The sequence below is a fragment of the Hyla sarda genome, chromosome 9 (assembly GCF_029499605.1).
Source record: "Hyla sarda isolate aHylSar1 chromosome 9, aHylSar1.hap1, whole genome shotgun sequence".
NCBI lineage: Eukaryota > Metazoa > Chordata > Amphibia > Anura > Hylidae > Hyla > Hyla sarda.
In genome coordinates this window covers 134,038,056-134,055,078 of record NC_079197.1, presented here as the reverse complement: position 1 = coordinate 134,055,078, position 17,023 = coordinate 134,038,056, and the positions used below count along the sequence as shown (strand labels likewise).

At 44.5% G+C, this 17,023-nt stretch overlaps 1 protein-coding gene and 1 long non-coding RNA gene across 11 annotated transcripts in view; one reads left to right on the top strand and one right to left on the bottom strand.

The window, feature by feature from the left end:
• The window catches only part of LOC130291287 (galectin-4-like), a 35,253-nt gene extending 23,000 nt beyond the window's left edge, over positions 1 to 12,253 (bottom strand). For 2 of the 5 annotated variants that reach the window (XM_056539882.1, XM_056539885.1), the window contains exon 1: positions 2,445 to 2,463. The gene's annotated coding sequence lies outside the window, so the exon portion shown is untranslated. Of the gene's footprint in view, positions 1 to 2,444; positions 2,464 to 2,897; positions 3,024 to 12,175 lie in introns of those variants that run through there. The other 3 variants (XM_056539887.1, XM_056539886.1, XM_056539884.1) reach the window with 3 other exon arrangements.
• LOC130291288 (uncharacterized) lies at positions 1,428 to 9,723 on the top strand. 6 transcript variants are annotated; one of them, XR_008847867.1, is made up of 3 exons: positions 1,428 to 1,498; positions 6,794 to 6,948; positions 9,156 to 9,722. It is a non-coding gene; the product is annotated as an uncharacterized LOC130291288 (long non-coding RNA). The 6 variants fall into 6 exon arrangements; XR_008847863.1 differs by lacking the exon at positions 1,428 to 1,498 and adding an exon at positions 1,697 to 2,217; XR_008847862.1 differs by lacking the exon at positions 1,428 to 1,498 and adding an exon at positions 2,243 to 2,370.
• Positions 12,254 to 17,023: the final 4,770 nt, after the last annotated feature.

Genomic DNA, 17,023 nt, shown 5'->3' with positions numbered 1-17,023 from the left:
GTATTCAATAATTGGAATTTGAAAACCTGAATATGTGAACACACCCTAAGTATGTGTTCACATGTGCATATTTTACTGCAGATTTTCTTCACTTTCTTGACTTCAATGGGTAGCAAAATCTGCTGCAAAAAATCTGCATTAAAATATGCACGTATAAACGTACTTTAACCTTTAAGGACGCAGGGCGTACCTGTACGCCCTGAGTCCGCTCCATTTCGACCCTCCATAGCAGGTCGGGCCCGGCCTCTAACAATTGTTAGAGGCCAGGACCCGTGGCTAATAGCGCATTGGCAATGATCGCGGTGCTGCGCACTATTAACCCTTTAGACGCAGCGTTCAAAGTTGATCGCCGCGCCTAAAGTGAAAGTAAACTGATCCCTGCTAGCTCAGTGGGCTGTTTGGGACTGCTGTGGCGGAATCGTGGCATCCCGAATGGCTGGAGGACACAAGGAGGACCCTTACCTTCCTCCTATGTGTCCGATTGCCGACTGACTGCTCAGTGCCTGAGATCCAGGCATGAGCAGTCAAGCAATAGAATCATTGATCAATGTTATCCTATGATATCCTATGATCCCATCCTATTAGTGCAGTATTATAGCCACTAGAAGGGGCTATATATAACACTGCAAAAAGAAGTGAAAAAAAAGTTAATAAAGATCATTTAACCCCTAATAAAAGTTTGAATCACCCCCACTTTTCCCATTTATGTGTCCAGTTTTATGGCTCTTTATACGCCTCACAGGATAGAAGACAAGTAAATGATCATGGGGGACCCCCGCAATCTCTGCAACAGGCCCCTGACTCTCTCAGTGAGAAGCGCATTTTGTCTACCAGTAGACGGCACGCGTTCTACTCATTTCTATGGGAGCGCCGATGATGCCCGAGTGCTGCACTTGGGTCTCTTCGGCGCTCCCATAGAAATGAATGGAGTGCGTGCCGTCTACCGCATGCACTTCTCACTGAGAGCCGAATCCTGTTCTAGAGATTGTGGGGGGTCCCAATGGTCAGACCCCCGCAATCAGCTACTTATCCTGTATCTTGTGGATAGGGGTAACTTAATTTGAGCTGGAGTTCTCCATTAAAGGGGTTCTCCACCCCTAGACATCTTATCCCCTATCCAAAGGATAGGGGATAAGATGTCTGATCGCGGGGGTCCCGCCGCTGGGGACCCCCACAGTATAGCATGCGGCACCCACCTGTTTCTTGTCCGGAAGCGCTGGAGGGGCTGGGTCACGCCCACGGGAATGGAAGTCTGTCACGTCATGACTCCGCCCCCGTGTGACGTCACGCCCCGTCCCCTCAATGCAAATCTATGGGGGCCGTCCCCTCAATGCAAGTCTATGGGAGGGGGCGTGACGGCCGCCACGCCCCCTCCCATAGACTTGCATTGAGGGGGCGGGGAGGGGCGTGACGCCACACGGGGCGGAGTCATGACGTCACAGACTTCCGTTCCCGTGGTCACGACCCAGACCCTCCAGCGCTTCCGGACAAGAAACAGGTGGGTGCCGCATGCTAAACTGCAGGGGTTCCCAGCGGTGGGACCCCCGCGATCAGACATCTTATCCCCTATCCTTTGGATAGGGGATAAGATGTCTAGGGGAGGAGAACCTCTTTAATGACTGGAAACCATTGAACTATTAATAAGTAATTAATAGCAGACATCTGGTAGGGGGCTGGATATGTTTGAAGGCATACACAAAGCTGGCATATGTAGCATCTTGCATTGCGGGGGTGGGGCATGATGTCACACGGGGGCAAAGTCGTGTCGTCACGATACTCCGGCCCCGTGGTCATCACATGGCAGATTTTGAGCTGCCACCGCGGCGTGCAGTTCCCCAAGATAGGTGCTGAATGCTAAATTGCGGGGGGTCCCCAGCGGCGGGACCCCCAAGGTCTGACATCTTATCCCCTATCCTTTGGATAGGGGATAAGATGTCTTAGGGCCGGAGCACCCCTTTAATTCTGTCTGAATCAGTCCCGGACTTTGTACTGATGTCATACAATTCTATAAAGTGGAATACTCCAAATGTTTTTCATTTTCCACCCACTAGTCATAAACCTAGCACGCCCCACGCCCTGAACTTAATCCTTATATTGAGGACTCCTATGAGACAAGGATGATGTGTTTCCCTTTGACCACAAAGCAATGATATCAAAGTCTGTATAGTCTATGGGGCTGGACTGGAAATATCCTTATTTATTAACCAGGCTTATCAGGTAGGAGAGGCCAGAAAACCCCTTTCTGTTTCATGTTATAGAGTAAGCTGTATACATGAAACCGTCGCTAGAAGATAACAGGACTGTCTGTACCACATGGTTCCATCACCATGAGGAGCACTACAATAAAATAATAAAATGCATCTGTCTCAAGTAAGTTGTCCAGAGAACATAGTCAGCAGACAACGTCTCCCATCTGACATCCCTATTGTCATCACCATGACAACCTCTTAAAGAAGCCCTCCAGGTTTTTGCCTATATCATGCACACTCACTGGGGGAGATTTATCAAAACCTTTGGAGAGGAAAAGTTGCCCAGTTGCCCATAGCAACCAATCAGATCGCTTCTTTCATTTTTAACAAGGCCTCTGCAAAATGAAAGAAGCGATCTGATTGGTTGCTATGGGTAACTGGGCAACTTTCCCCTCCACAGGTTTTGATAAATCTCCCCCACTATCACTAGTCCTACAGCACCATTTTGTTTTTTAATTCCAGCGCAGCTGCATCTGTGTGTTTTATTACTAACTTCATCATGTGATCACCAGTCTGACTCTCCAAATCTTCTAGTGCTAAAACGGGTACTCCACCCCTAGACATCTTATTCCCTATCCAATGGATAAGATGTCTGATCGTGGGGGTCCCGCCCCTGGGGACCCCCACAGTATAGCATGCCGCACCCACCTGTCTCTGCTCCGAAGAGCTGGAGGGTCTGGGTCTCGACCACCGGAACGGAAGTCTGTGACGTCACGACTCCGCCCCCCGTGTGATGTCCCGTCCCCTCAATGCAAGTCTATGGGAGGGGGCGTGACGTCCGCCACGCCCCCTCCCATAGACTTGCATTGAGGGGACGGGGCATGACGTCACACGGGGGCGGAGTCGTGACGTCACAGACTTCCGTTCCCGTGGACGGAACCCAGACCCTCCAGCGCTTACGGACAAGAAACAGGTGGGTGCCGAATGCTATATTGTGGGGGTCCCCAGACATCTTATCCCCTATCCTTTGGATAGGGATAAGATGTCTAGGGGTGGAGTACCCCTTTAATGGCCACAACAGAATGTCAGTATGACTTCCTGTGAACTACAGGGTGATATCATCATCTACCAGACCCCTCCCCACCCAGATCTGTATACTCCTGCTATCTCTCTTACCTTGCAGTTCTGAGGTCCTAGGTTCAAATCCCACCGAGGACAACATCTATAAAAGAGCTGTTGTGGGTTTCCTTTAGGTACTCTGGTTTTCTTCCCCACTCCATTATTTATTTACATAGCACCAGCATATTCTGCAATGCTTTTACATCACTCACGTCAGTCCCTATCCCCTTTGGGGCTCTCAATCTATTTTTTACCTATCAGTATGATTTATACTGATAGGAGAATTTCTTTTCTTTTTCTGTTTTACATTTTATTATCCCAACAACGTGGAAAAAATGGTGATACTGTACTGCAGTTTCGGTTTTCACCATGTTTTTGCTGCAATTTTGGAAAATGCAGTAAAAATGTGTGAAAAATGCACAAAAAAATCAATGTATTAGCACAGCCTAAAAACGTAAAATCTTCACAAAACACCTCAATTGTGATTATAGGTGAAAACACTCTATCCTCATGGCAATATTTCTCTTAAAGGGGTACTCCAGTGAAAACCTTTTTTCTTTTAAATCAACTGGTGGCAGAAAGTTAAACATATTTGCAAATTACTTCTATTAAAAAATCTTAATCCTTCCAGTACTTATTAGCTGCTGAATGCTACAGAGGAAATTCCTTTCTTTTTGGAACACTGATGACATCACGAGCACAGTGCTCTCTGCTGACATCTCTGTCCATTTTAGCAACCATGCATAGCAGATGTATGCTAAGGGCAGCATGGTGGCTCAGTGGTTAGCACTGCTGCCTTGCAGTGATGGGAACTTGGGTTCAAATCCCACTAAGGGCAACAATAAATAAAGTGTTATTATTATTATAATAATGTCAGCAGAGAGAACTGTGCTCGTGATGTCATCAGAGAGCATTCCAAAAAGAAAAGAATTTCCACTGTAGTATTCAGCAGCTAATAAGTACAGGAAGGATTAAGATTTTTTAATAGAAGTATTTTACAAATATGTTTAACTTTCTGCCTCCAGTTGATTTAAAAGAAAAAAGGTTTTCACCGGAGTACCCCTTTAAGGGCATAGGCAGCTGATTTTGCTACCCATGGACTTCAATGGGTGGAAAGATACGCAGCAGCAGCACATACGGCTAGTGTGACCCTACTCTTAAAGTGCACTTTGAATAAGAAAAAAGACTTACCCTGAGACTAACACTATCAGTCTCATAGACTTGCATGTCTAGTCTTGGGGTAAGTCTCAGGCTATGTTTGCTTATTAAATTTAACCCCTTAAGGACCGGGCCATTTTTTCATTTTTGCACTTTCATTTTTTCCTCCTCCCCTTCTAAATATCAGAACGCTTTCAATGTTGCACCTATAGACCCATATGAGGGCCTTTTTTTGCACCATCAATTTTACTTTATAATGACATCAATCATTTTACCCCAAATTATATGGCAAAACCAGAAAAAAAATATTTGTGAAGCAAAGTTGAAAAAAAACTAAAGTGCACTTTTAGGTAAAATCTTTATATTTATTCTGTAGGTCCATACGGTCAAAAGGAAACCTAATTTTCATAGGTTTTATTTTATTTCACTACTTTAAAAAAATTTTAACTACATGCACCAAAATTAGTATGTTTAAAATTGTCACCTTCTGACCCGTATAACTTTTTTTTACAAAGATGGCTTACTGCACCCGCCTTTGTACCTGCCGATGATCACAGAATAAAGCGAGTTTGGAGCATATGGTGGGTGCCGTCCTTTCATTCTACTTACCACTTGACTTTTTTATTTTTCCGCATACGGGGATGTATGAAGGCTCCGTGATCTGAAGTTTTTATCGGTACCATTTTTGTTTTGATAGGACTTTTTGATCGCTTTTTATTAATTTTTTTTAGAGTATACAAAATTACCAAAAATACCCAATTTGGGATTTTGGAATTTTTTTTACCTGTACGCCATTGACTGTACTGTTAAATGAACATTATATTTTTTATAGTTCAGACATTTACTCCCACAGCGATACCACATATGTTTATGTTTATTTATGTTTACATTTTTTTTTTCAATGGGAAAAGGGGGTTGATTCAAACTTTTATTAGGGAAGGGGTTAAATCACATTTATTAACTTAATTTTTTTACTGTTTTTACACAATTTTTTAGTCCCCATAGGGGACTATTACATGCAATCTTCTGATTGCATACACTGTTTAATGCTATGCCATAGCATAGCATTGATCAGTGTTATCGGCGCTCTGCTGCTTCAGCCTGGATCTCAGGCATGGAGCAGCAGAGCGCAATCGGACCCAGAGGGAGGCATGTAGGGACCCTCCCCATCCATTCATCTGTTCGGGACGCCGCCATTCCACCGCGGCGGTCCCGGACAGCCCGACTGAGCAGCAGGAACGGTTTACTTTTGTTTTAGATGTGGCGATCAACTTTGATCGCCACATCTAAGGGGTTAAGGCCGGGCATCACCGCAATCGGTGATTAGCCACGGGTCCTGGTGGCTGTTTGCCTACGGGACCACCCGGCTAAAGCAGGGGAGCGGGACCAGGGCATACAGGTATGCCCTTGGTCCTTAAAGTGTTAAATGGGCACTATCATTAAAACTAATTTTATGGAAAATAAAAAATCTTAATAATGTATTTTGCTTTAAAAAAATAAAGATTTCAATATTTTATTTGTGTTTGGAAAAAGCTGCCACTAGGTGTCGCCCTACTTGTCCAGAGCACATTTCCTTCCCATTTCTTGCAGAGACTTTGGACTCCTGCTGGCCTGGCAGACGTCCAAAATCAGGAAATGCAGTCTGGAGTGCTGAGGGGGGGGTGCAGCCTTAGCCAATCATAGCTCATCTCACACTGAACTGCTCTGGGCTGTGTGTAGCAGAGTGAGGGAGGAAGGTCTCCCCCCTTCCTAGTCTGTGAATCTGACTGAAACTGAGCAGAAAATACAGAGCAATATCAAGGCAGAAAACGAAAAAAATAATAAAAATAAAGGCAGGGGGTGGTTTATCATGATGGGGGCAGTGAACTGGGAGGATTATAAAATTTTACAAGATCATGAGAGGTACTCTTTAAACATATCCTGCTGCTGGACCATCAAGAAAGTTATACTTTAAAGGGGTTTCTAGGATAACAAAAAATGGGCACTTTTCTTTAAAAACAGTGCCACACCTGTCTGTAGGTTGTATTTGGCATTGCAGCTCTATTCCACTGAAAAATTTAAAAAAATGTTTTGCTGAGCTGCAAAAACCACATATAATGGAGTGGACAGGTGTGGCACTGTTTTTGGAGACAAGAAGCAGTGTTATTTTAATCTTGGACAACCCTTTTAAATAATGTTTTGTATTAACACTATGGTTATCAGCGTGGGCTCCTCTAGTGGTTGTTCTCATATATGAAGATATATATTGAAGAGGTGGAAACTACCAACATTTACAATGTGCTATTCATGTGCTAGAAATGGAAATACAGCTTGAGGTTCTCTTGCAGCCTTTGGGAGCGGTTCAATCTGACAATGTGGTCCTTGGAACAGAAAAGTTTGTTTCCTCCAGAATCTGAAGTCTTTCCCGAGCGAGTCCCTTTGGTCAGATTCACACAGAATAGTTTGGTGCAGTTTTTCCGCAGCAGCGGATTGTAGCGAGAGGGTAAGTATTATGGAGACATTTTTCTTCCAAGTATCATCCTATATTTTTTCTAGTTTATAGTAGACAATGAAACCCTTTTCTAATATCTTTTTGATTTTATTATTGTGCAGACTTTATATTTTCATAACATTATTATTATGGCAGCCATTTTTTCTTACAGCAAGCATCTTAACATGAGGAAACTATGCCATATAGGTAACCATTGACTTCTATGGGAGAGTGTTGTGAGCATGCCCAGTGCAGGGAAAGAGAGGAGGATCTGAGGGGTGGTCTTCATTGTACTCCTTCCCTAGGATGATAATGAGTTGAATGCTGAGCCTCTCCTCATGTACACAGCACAAGCTGCAAACTGACAGGAAGTGTAACCTTGTGAGCGCTTTGTGGTCGGAGTGAAAACTGCAAAAGTTCAGCATTTATTAAATATAGTGGCATGTAAGGCTATGTTCACACATCGTTTTCAAAAGACAAGTTCAATGGAATCAATTTTTTTTGTTTAAGCATAAGATGGCTAAAATGAAAAAGACAGGATCAAACACTGTGCGCCAGTGTTGCCGCGTGCCCACAGAGGGGGCTCGGCACGTCATAGGTTCCCCATCATTGTCTTAGGGGATAAGATGTCTGATCGCGGGGGTTCCACCCCTGGCCTCCGCCCTGACTGGCAATGCAGGGCGGAGGCTCGGGACGTCATGGCCATGTCCCCTCAATGCAAGTCTATGTGAGGGGGTGTGACGGCCGTCCTGCCTCCTCCCATAGAATTGCATTGAGGGGGCGTGGTTGTGACGCCACAAGGAGGGCCTGGCTGTGATGTCACGAGCCTCTGGTGCTGCACCCAATACGAACGCCGGGTGCAGCAGGGAAATCGCGAGGGTCCCCAGAGGCGGGACCCCCGCGACCAGACATCCTATCCCCTATCCTTTGGATAGGGATAAGATGTCTAGGGGCGGAATACCCCTTTAATGCAGGGGTCAGCAACCTTCCAATTGCTTTCAACACTTTAATTGCCAATTCGTTATGTGCAGTTTATGGACCAAGCATCACTTTTACCTTTATTCACATCCTTCATGGAGAAAACTGAGGAAGATCTTGAGAGCATCAGCTCTCTGCCCCGACATCCATCAGTTCGGTCATTAGACCCAATGTCGGGTGGGGACTTAACTAATTGAAATTTTCTTTTCCTGTAGTCCAAAAGCAGCACATACAAAGGGTTAAAGGGGTACTCTGGTGGAAAACATTTTTTTTTTCTCCAATCAACTGCTTCCAGAAAGTTAAACAGATTTGTAAATTACTTCTATTAAAAATCTTAATCCTTTCACTACTTATCAGCTGCTGTATGCTCCAGAGGAAGTTGTGTAGTTCTTTCCAGTCTGACCACAGTGCTCTCTGCTGCCACCTCTGTCCCTCAGAAACTGTCCAGAGCAGGAAAGGTCTGCTATGGGGATTTTTTCCTGCTCTGGACAGTTCCTGACAGTGTCAGCAGAGAGCACTAAATAAGCAATAGGAATGGCACTCCCTCCTTTCAGGTGCTCAAGTAGGAATCCCAATCCTCACAATAAATATGAAGTAAACTTGGCACTCAAGTAATGATTCAAAAGAGTTTTATTGTAGCAGTCCTTTAAACAAAACAAATTTAACGTTTCGGTCCTATCTGGACCTTCATCAGAATTATACTAAAAATAAACAGAATCGGAAATAATAAGCAAGATGGCAAGGCATACACATATGTACAAATATTATACAGATATAACAATAAATCAATGTATGGCAGTATAGAGATAGCGTCTCTCCAAATATATCCCATAGATAGTATGACAGCAATCATTGCAAACAAAGGGATAAATGGATCATATTTCTAATACAGAGCAACTCTAATATGTAGAGATATGATACATATGTATTCTGACAGAGAGGAAATAAACATAAGGCTACATCAATGATTATAAAGGGGTACTCCACTGTCCATCGTTCAGAACATTTAGAGGAGTACCCCTTTAAGGGCCTAAGACATAAGTAAGCATGTCAGAACAAGTCTAAACTGAATGGTAAATAACCTGTATAGAAGTAGAAAAAAGAAGACCAGAGGACGGCGCCTTGTGTGTTACCCCAAAAACAGAGAGCGGGGTGTCCCTTACAGGGAGGGGAGTGCAGGCTCTATAGATTGGCCGTTCACCTTGAGCTCATAGATTATGATCATATCACCCCGTATACAGGTATGAAGAGGAGATGAGGATCCTGTGCAGCCCAGAAGGTCTCAGGGGACAGCCAGCCGGCGCCCTGTGGACAGCTGAGAGTATGGAGTGCAGCAAATGACCTTGGCAGCCGGTGCTCGGGTGTCCAGCGCTGATATCACAGAGGATCTAGACCCAATTAGAGTTGAACATCTTGGCCTTTATGCTCTCTCACTAAACAAAGCCGGTTTAGTCATGGACACATACGGGGGAAAACCCCTGATTAGCCCCACTTAGGGCAACATTGGATATGCCCAATTAACTTTTCTTTTTGTATTCTTTTCTTTTTTCACATGCTGTTTTTTCCTGGTAGTTTTTTTTTTTTTTACGGCTCTTTTTCTGTAGTCTTTTTTTTTCAAAGTCCTGATTGGGTTAAGATATTTTGAATGATATGATGCAGATAGCTTTGATGTTGAGGAAACTGATAAGATAAATATAATAAAAATAGAGCACTATGTTCTGAATAGATTCCTGGTTAGTCTCTCTATGTTAATTCCTAGGCTTCATATTTTCCTGTACTTGCGCTGGTTAGGTACTAGTCATACTCATTTACAGATAGCATACACATTTTTTATTTCAGATTCTCCAGGGAAGTGTAGAAACATCAACTAGGTCAGATATACCTATCTTAAAGATTTGCAAGGGATGCCAGGTGAGCAGTGCCAGTCTCCATATCTCAGATGAGTAACATTCTGTTGGAACTCAGGCTCCCCAGGCGGAGGGTAATATAACTGTCAACCTTCGACATTATGTACTAAATGGTACTTAAAATGATATCCTTAAACATGAAGGGACTAAATTCTCCATATAAAAGATCACTACTGACTAAAGAACTTAAAAGGGGACTCCGCTCCTAGACATCTTATCCAATATCCAAAGGATAGGGGATAAGATGTTAGATCGCCGCGGTGCCGCTGCTGGGGAACCCTGGGATCCTTGCTGTGGCACCCCGCTATCATTACAGCACAGAGCGAGTTCACTCTGCACGTAATGACGGGCAGTACAGGGGCTGGAGCATCGTTACGTCACGGCTCCGCCCCTCGTGACGTCACAGCCCGCCCCTTTCAATACAAGTGTATGGGAGGGGGCGCGGCGGTCGTCACGCCCCCTCCCATAGACTTGCATTAAGGGGACGGGCCGTGATGTCACGAGGGGTGGATCCATGACGTCACGCTGCTCCGTCCCCCGTATCGCCCGTCATTACGCACAGAGCGAACTCGCTCTGTGCTGTAATGAGAGCGGGGTGCCGCAGCGGGGATCCCGGGGCTCCCCAGCAGCGGCACCGCGGCAATCTGACATCTTATCCCCTATCCTTTGGATAGGGGATAAGATGTCTAGGGGCGGAGTACCCCTTTAACCTGACTAAACCTGATATCTGTTGTTTACAAGAAACACACCTGAATGTTGGAGACTTGCACAGACTCAAACCTAAGTTTCACTCAGTGATTATCTCTTCCCAGGCGGTGGGTAAAAAAGGTGGGGTTTCAATTCTATTTAATGACAGGATCACTGTTGGTTTGGAAAGACAAATTGTAGATAGCGAGGGCAGATATGTAATAGTTATTTGTTCGGTTAATAACATACAGTACACTTTAGCAGCAGTCTATAGCCCAAACAGAAATCAGCATACCGTATATACTCGAGTATAAGCCGACCCGAGTATAAGCCGAGACCCCTAATTTCAACCCAAAATCCAAGGAAAAGTTATTGACTCGAGTATAAGCCTAGGGTGGGAAATACATCATCCCCCCCTGTCATCATCCAGACCAGTCATTAACATCCTCCTCATCATCATCACCGCCTGTCATCATCCAGACCCTCATCATCATCACCTGTCATCATCCCCTTGTCATCATCCCACACATCCCCCCTTCATCATCCCCTTGTCATCATCCCCACCCCCCTTCATCATCCCCTTGTAATCATCCCACACCCCCCCTTCATCATCCCCTTGTCATCATCCCCACCCCCCTTCATCATCCCACACCCCCCCTTCATCATCCTCTTGTCATCATCCCACACCCCCCCTTCATCATCCTCTTGTCATCATCCGCCCTCAGTGGTCTTCAACCTGCGGACCTCCAGAGGTTTCAAAACTACAACTCCCAGCAAGCCCGGGCAGCCATCGGCTGTCCGGGCTTGCTGGGAGTTGTAGTTTTGAAACCTCCGGAGGTCCGCAGGTTGAAGACCACTGCGGCCTTCGACATCATCCAGCCCCCTCTCACCCCCTTTAGTTCTGTACAGTACTCGCCTCTGCTCGGCACTGGTCCGGTGCTGCAGGGCTGTCCGGTGAGTAGGTCGTCCGGTGGAATAGTGGTTCCGGGCTGCTATCTTCACTGGGGGCGCCTCTTCTCCGCGCTTCGGGCCCAGAATAGAGGCGTTGCCTTGACGATAACGCAGAAGTACGTTGGCAATGAACGTACCTCTGCGTTGTTGTCAAGGCAACGTGACTATTCTGGGGCCGGGCCCGAAGCGCTTAGAAGAGGCCTCCCCGGTGAAGATAGCAGCCCGGAACCACTATCCCACCGGACGACCTCCTCACCGGACAGTCCTGCAGCACCGAACCAGCGCCGAGCGGAGGCGAGTACTGTACAGAACTAAAGGGGGTGAGACGGGGCTGGATGATGTCGAAGGCCGCAGTGGTCTTCAACCTGCGGACCTCCGGAGGTTTCAAAACTACAACTCCCAGCAAGCCCGGACAGCCGATGGCTGCCCGGGCTTGCTGGGAGTTGTAGTTTTGAAACCTCTGGAGGTCCGCAGGTTGAAGACCACTGCGGGTGGAGAGTTCACTCGAGTATAAGCCGAGGGGGGTGTTTTCAGCACGAAAAATCGTGCTGAAAAACTCGGCTTATACTCGAGTATATATACGGTAGCTTTATGAAAAAACTATTAAAAATAATTAAACCCATACAAAAGGGGACCTTACTTATGATGGGAGATTTTAACAAAGTCCAATGGCCGTCTATGGATTCCAGTACCACTAGACACGAAACAGAACCTACCCCTTTGTAAAAACCTCTTAGATCCTTGGAGAGTCAAACACCCTGGAGAACGGGACTTTACATACTACTCCCGTCGACACCAGATGTATTCTAGGATAGATTATTTCCTACTGGAACGTCATAATAGGAGTATAGTAGATTCAACTAACATTGGGCCCATAACTTGGGGTGATCTCAGCCCTTTTACAATTTACCTGAAGGAACAGATACATAACTTACGAGAAACGTTCTGGCGTCTTAATGAATTTACATTAAAGCATGATGGTTATGCCCCAGCAACAGTAGAAACACTAAAAGACTTTTTTACTATTAATGACAATGGCTTAGTATCAGACACCACTCTTTGGTGTGCACACAAGGCCACAATAAGGGGACATTTTATCAAACAGTCATCTCACTTTAAGAAAACAAACTTAGAAGCAATAATAAATATTCAATTGAAACTATCCAAATTACATAACTTAAATAAGGTAAAGATCGACCCGCAAAGGTCAAAAGATATAGTAGAGTTAACTAGAGAGCTTCATGCTATGAAAGCCTATAAATTTGAGGCAGTGCTACGCAAATCAAAATTGCTACACTACTGGCAGGGGGGCCACCCAGGAGCGCTGCTGGACAGACAATTAAAAACACAGCAGGTCAAAACGCAAATTCCTTACATGTACAATGTAAATAAGGATAAGATCACTGACCCCAAAAGTATAGTTAATATTTTGGCGGACTATTATAGAACACTGTATAATTTAAAGGATGATAGAAACATTACACAACCAAACTTAAGAATTGGCCTATATTGCCTAAGTAAGGTGGATCTCCCGCAGGTAACAACAAAACAGGAGGTCCTGTCAAATCCCATTTCTATCTGTGAAGTTAAATCAGCTATTAAAATATTAAAAATAATAAATCCCCGGGCCCAGATGGGTTATCGAATGCTTATTATAAAATACACCAAGATAGTCTGGCACCTTATTTAGCAAGGTGTTTTAATGAAGCTGTGGGGAAGGCTGCTTTTCCAATGGAAATGCTTAAAGCTACTACAATAACTATCCCTAAAGCAGGCAAACCCACTCACGAACCTTCAAACTTAAGACCTATAGCCTTACTTAACACAGATCTCAAAATATATGCATGCATGCTAGCCCATAGATTGGAAAATATACTACCGGACCTGGTGTCCAATGATCAGGTGGGGTTTGTTAAAGGACGGCAGACGGGACTAGGAGGTTCTTGGATATTATTCATATTTTGGAGAATCGTCGAACGCCTTCTCTGCTCCTTACCCTGGATGCAGAGAAGGCGTGCAACCGGGTGAATTGGGAATATCTGTCACAGGTCCTAATCAAATTTGGGCTGGTGGGAGAAATTGGTAAAGCCATACAGGCATTATACTCTACCCCTTCGGCAAGGATATATACCTCGGGAGCTTTATCAAATGAATTTTTTATTACAAACGGGACACGCCAGGGGTACCCGTTGTCACCATTGATTTTCATTTTGAGTATGGAACCACTGGCCCAATACATAAGAAATTCGCAGGAGATATCAGGAGTTAAAATAGGAAACAAAGAACATCGAATTGGTCTATATGCCGATGATATAATTCTCAGTATAACCAAACCAGAAAAGTCTATATCAGGAATATCCCAAATTTTGAAAGAGTTTAGTGACAAAAGTTTCTACAAAGTAAACGCATCTAAATCATTAATTTTGGATATGGGAGTCCCTCCTGACCTTAAAAACTCTTTGAAAGACCTCTACCCGTGCAAATGGAGTGATGGTCAAGTCCCTTATTTAGGTATAATTTTAACTTCAGCTTTGAATAATTTGATGCAGATTAACTATGCGACGCTGATGATAACCATTACTAAAGATATTTCAGGTTACTCACGATTCCCCACCTCTTGGGTAGGCAGAATCGCAGCAGCCAAAATGTTTTTACTGCCCAAAATTCTGTACTACTTCCGAAACTTACCTGTTTCATTCCCACATTATAAAATCCAAGCTCTACAACGCATTTTAATGAAGTTTGTTTGGAAAAATCAAAAAGCAAGAGTGGCTCAAAGGTACCTATGTTTACCTGTAGAGAAGGGAGGCTTAGGGTGCCCTGATTTAAAGAGGTACCACTATGCCTCTCTGCTTGACCAGTTGAAGTCCTGGTGGACTGAAGATCTTTCAAAATCTTGGATGGAAATAGAAAGCTCACTCACACCTTCAGGTTCGCTTTTCCTGGAGATGTGGGCTTCCCGACTGACTGGCAAAGTATTGCCCAATATGTCTCCTACTATGGAAGCAGCTTTTTCCATCTGGCTACTCCCTTCAGTAATTCCATTCTCCCACTTGCTCTTAAAGATTTACCTCTGGAGGCTGTACAAACAGCAATTAAAGATACTAACTTTAAATCATGGAAGAATAGAGGTATTTATTTATATTCAGATATTTCGGATAATGACGGTATACTACCTTTTCAAACCATAAGGCAAAAATTCTCAATCCCTAACCTTGATTTCTACAAATATTTACAGCTTAGGCACCTCTTAAACTCTGCACATATCCCGTACACCTGGTTAAAAACCCCTTATACTTGCTTTTTTGCAGATACAATATTAACTAGGGGGGGGGAGGGGGAGGGGCATATCTAGGGCATATAAGTCACTCTCTCCAGAACAGGATACCACAACCTGGTGTAAGAAATGGGAGCAGGACCTGGGAAGGGTATTTGAGAAATCGGAGTGGACATTTGCATTTGGGATCACCTCTAAAGTGTCCCATAATATCTTACATTTAGAAACATCCAGGAAAATTCTGTACAGATGGTATCTGACCCCTTCAAAAGTGTACCATATTGACCCTACACGTTCTAACAGATATTGGAGATGCAATAGCAATATAGGTACAATGCTCCATATATGGTGGGAGTGCAACCCCATAAAAGTTTTTTGGAACAAAGTACATTTATTACTAAATCAAATACTGGGTTGCTACCTCCCCTGGGGCCCAGAGGTTGCACTTCTTCACTTAGGTGAATAAATGGTCTATCTATACTCAGACATATATACTCTAACCAGCCCTTTACCTGCTTTGCTCTAGTTTCCCCAATCTTCTTTCTTTTTTCTTCCTACCCTGCCTATTTTTTCTACTCTATTGCAATGTCCAAACTTAGTCAACTGTAACAATGTATAAAGTTTTATGTAAATTTAAAATGTAAAATAAAAAGTATTAAAAAAAAGAGTTGAACATCTTGGCCAATGTCTTGGGTGTGAGATCTTTGACGGGTACAACGACAACCCATTTGGAGAAATGAATCACCATGGTGAGAGCATAAGCATACCTGGACCTGGTAGGAGACATTTTGACATGGTCTAGCATGACCAACTGGTTGGGCCTTTTACTCTGGATGAAATGGAGGGGTGCTCTTGCGTACATTCTTGGTGACATTACAGACAGAACATTCACTGCACCATTTCTCAATGTCACTCTGCATTCCGATTCAATAGAATCTTCGCCTGACAGTAGTTTCAGTCTTGTGGACTCCGAAGTGTATTGACTGATCCTGATATGCATTGAGGACCATAGCCGTGTCTCTTTGGGGAACAAGAATCTGATGAAGTCGATCACCAGAGACAGGATCCAAAGAATTTCGGTACAACAGTCCTTTGTGCACAAACAGTCGCTTTCTTTGTCGTCACAGACATTTCAGCTCATAATCCCACTGGGCCCAGCGTAGACAGGTTGGTACTTTTTTCACCAGAAGGTAGTCCAACAGATCCCCCATGACTCGACTTTCATCTTGAAGGGTTTTCCAGGTGTACAGGTCTTCAACCTTTTCTGACCTGGGTTCACCGTCCATCAGGGCGGTCACAAAATTCTGGTTCACAAACCGTTGAAAAAATGGGGGCATCTCCACATCTTCCCACACATCTTCGACAGGTGGTTGTTCGTCGGGGGTCATTCGAGATAGTACTTACTCGCTTTTGTCCATCCTGGACCTGGGATAGGACGGCTCCCAGACCTTCAAAACTGGCATCAGTGTATAGTCGGAATGGATGACTATAGTCTGGATACGCCAGGATGGGTGGTTCTGTCAACAAATGTTTAAGAGCTCGGCAAGCTGTCTCTTGCTATTCGGCCCATTCAATCGGTAGTCTTCTATTATAATTCTCCTTCTCCGTACCCTGTAGGAGAGCTGTGAGGGGTTCTGCAATCTGGGCGCAGTGTGGGATGAAGCGGCGGTAGTAGCAGGCAAATCCCAGGAAGCTCCTGACATCTTTCACCGTGCGTGGGGTTGGCCAGTTCTTGACAACTTCCAACTCTTCCGGATTGGGCTGGACTCTCTCTGCGCTGACAACATGACCAAAGTAATGGACTTGAGTTTGAGAAAATTACACTTTGATGGTTTAATCTTCAATCCATGCTTGATTAGGACTTGAAGGACGTCTGACAGATGACTGAGGTGTTCCTGGTAGGACTTGGAATACACAATGACATTGTCCAGGTACAATATAACACTTTGAAAATTCAGATGGCCCAGGCACCTTTCCATCAGATGCTGGAACATAGCAGGGGCATTACATAGCCCAAACAGCATACTTTTAAACTTGAACAGTCCCATGGGTGTCACGAAGGCGGTCTTCTCCCAATCCTCCACGGCCATGGGCACTTGCCAGTATCCCCTGATTAAGTCCAGGGTGGAGTAGATTAGTAAGCAGTAGACCTGAGGGCTGTGAGTGACTCCTCGATCCTTGGCAAAGGATAAGCGTCTTTATGCGTAACGTTGTTCAGTTTCCTGTAGTCAACACAGAAGCGGATGTGCCGTCTTTCTCCTTGACCAAAACAAGTGGCGCTGCCCAG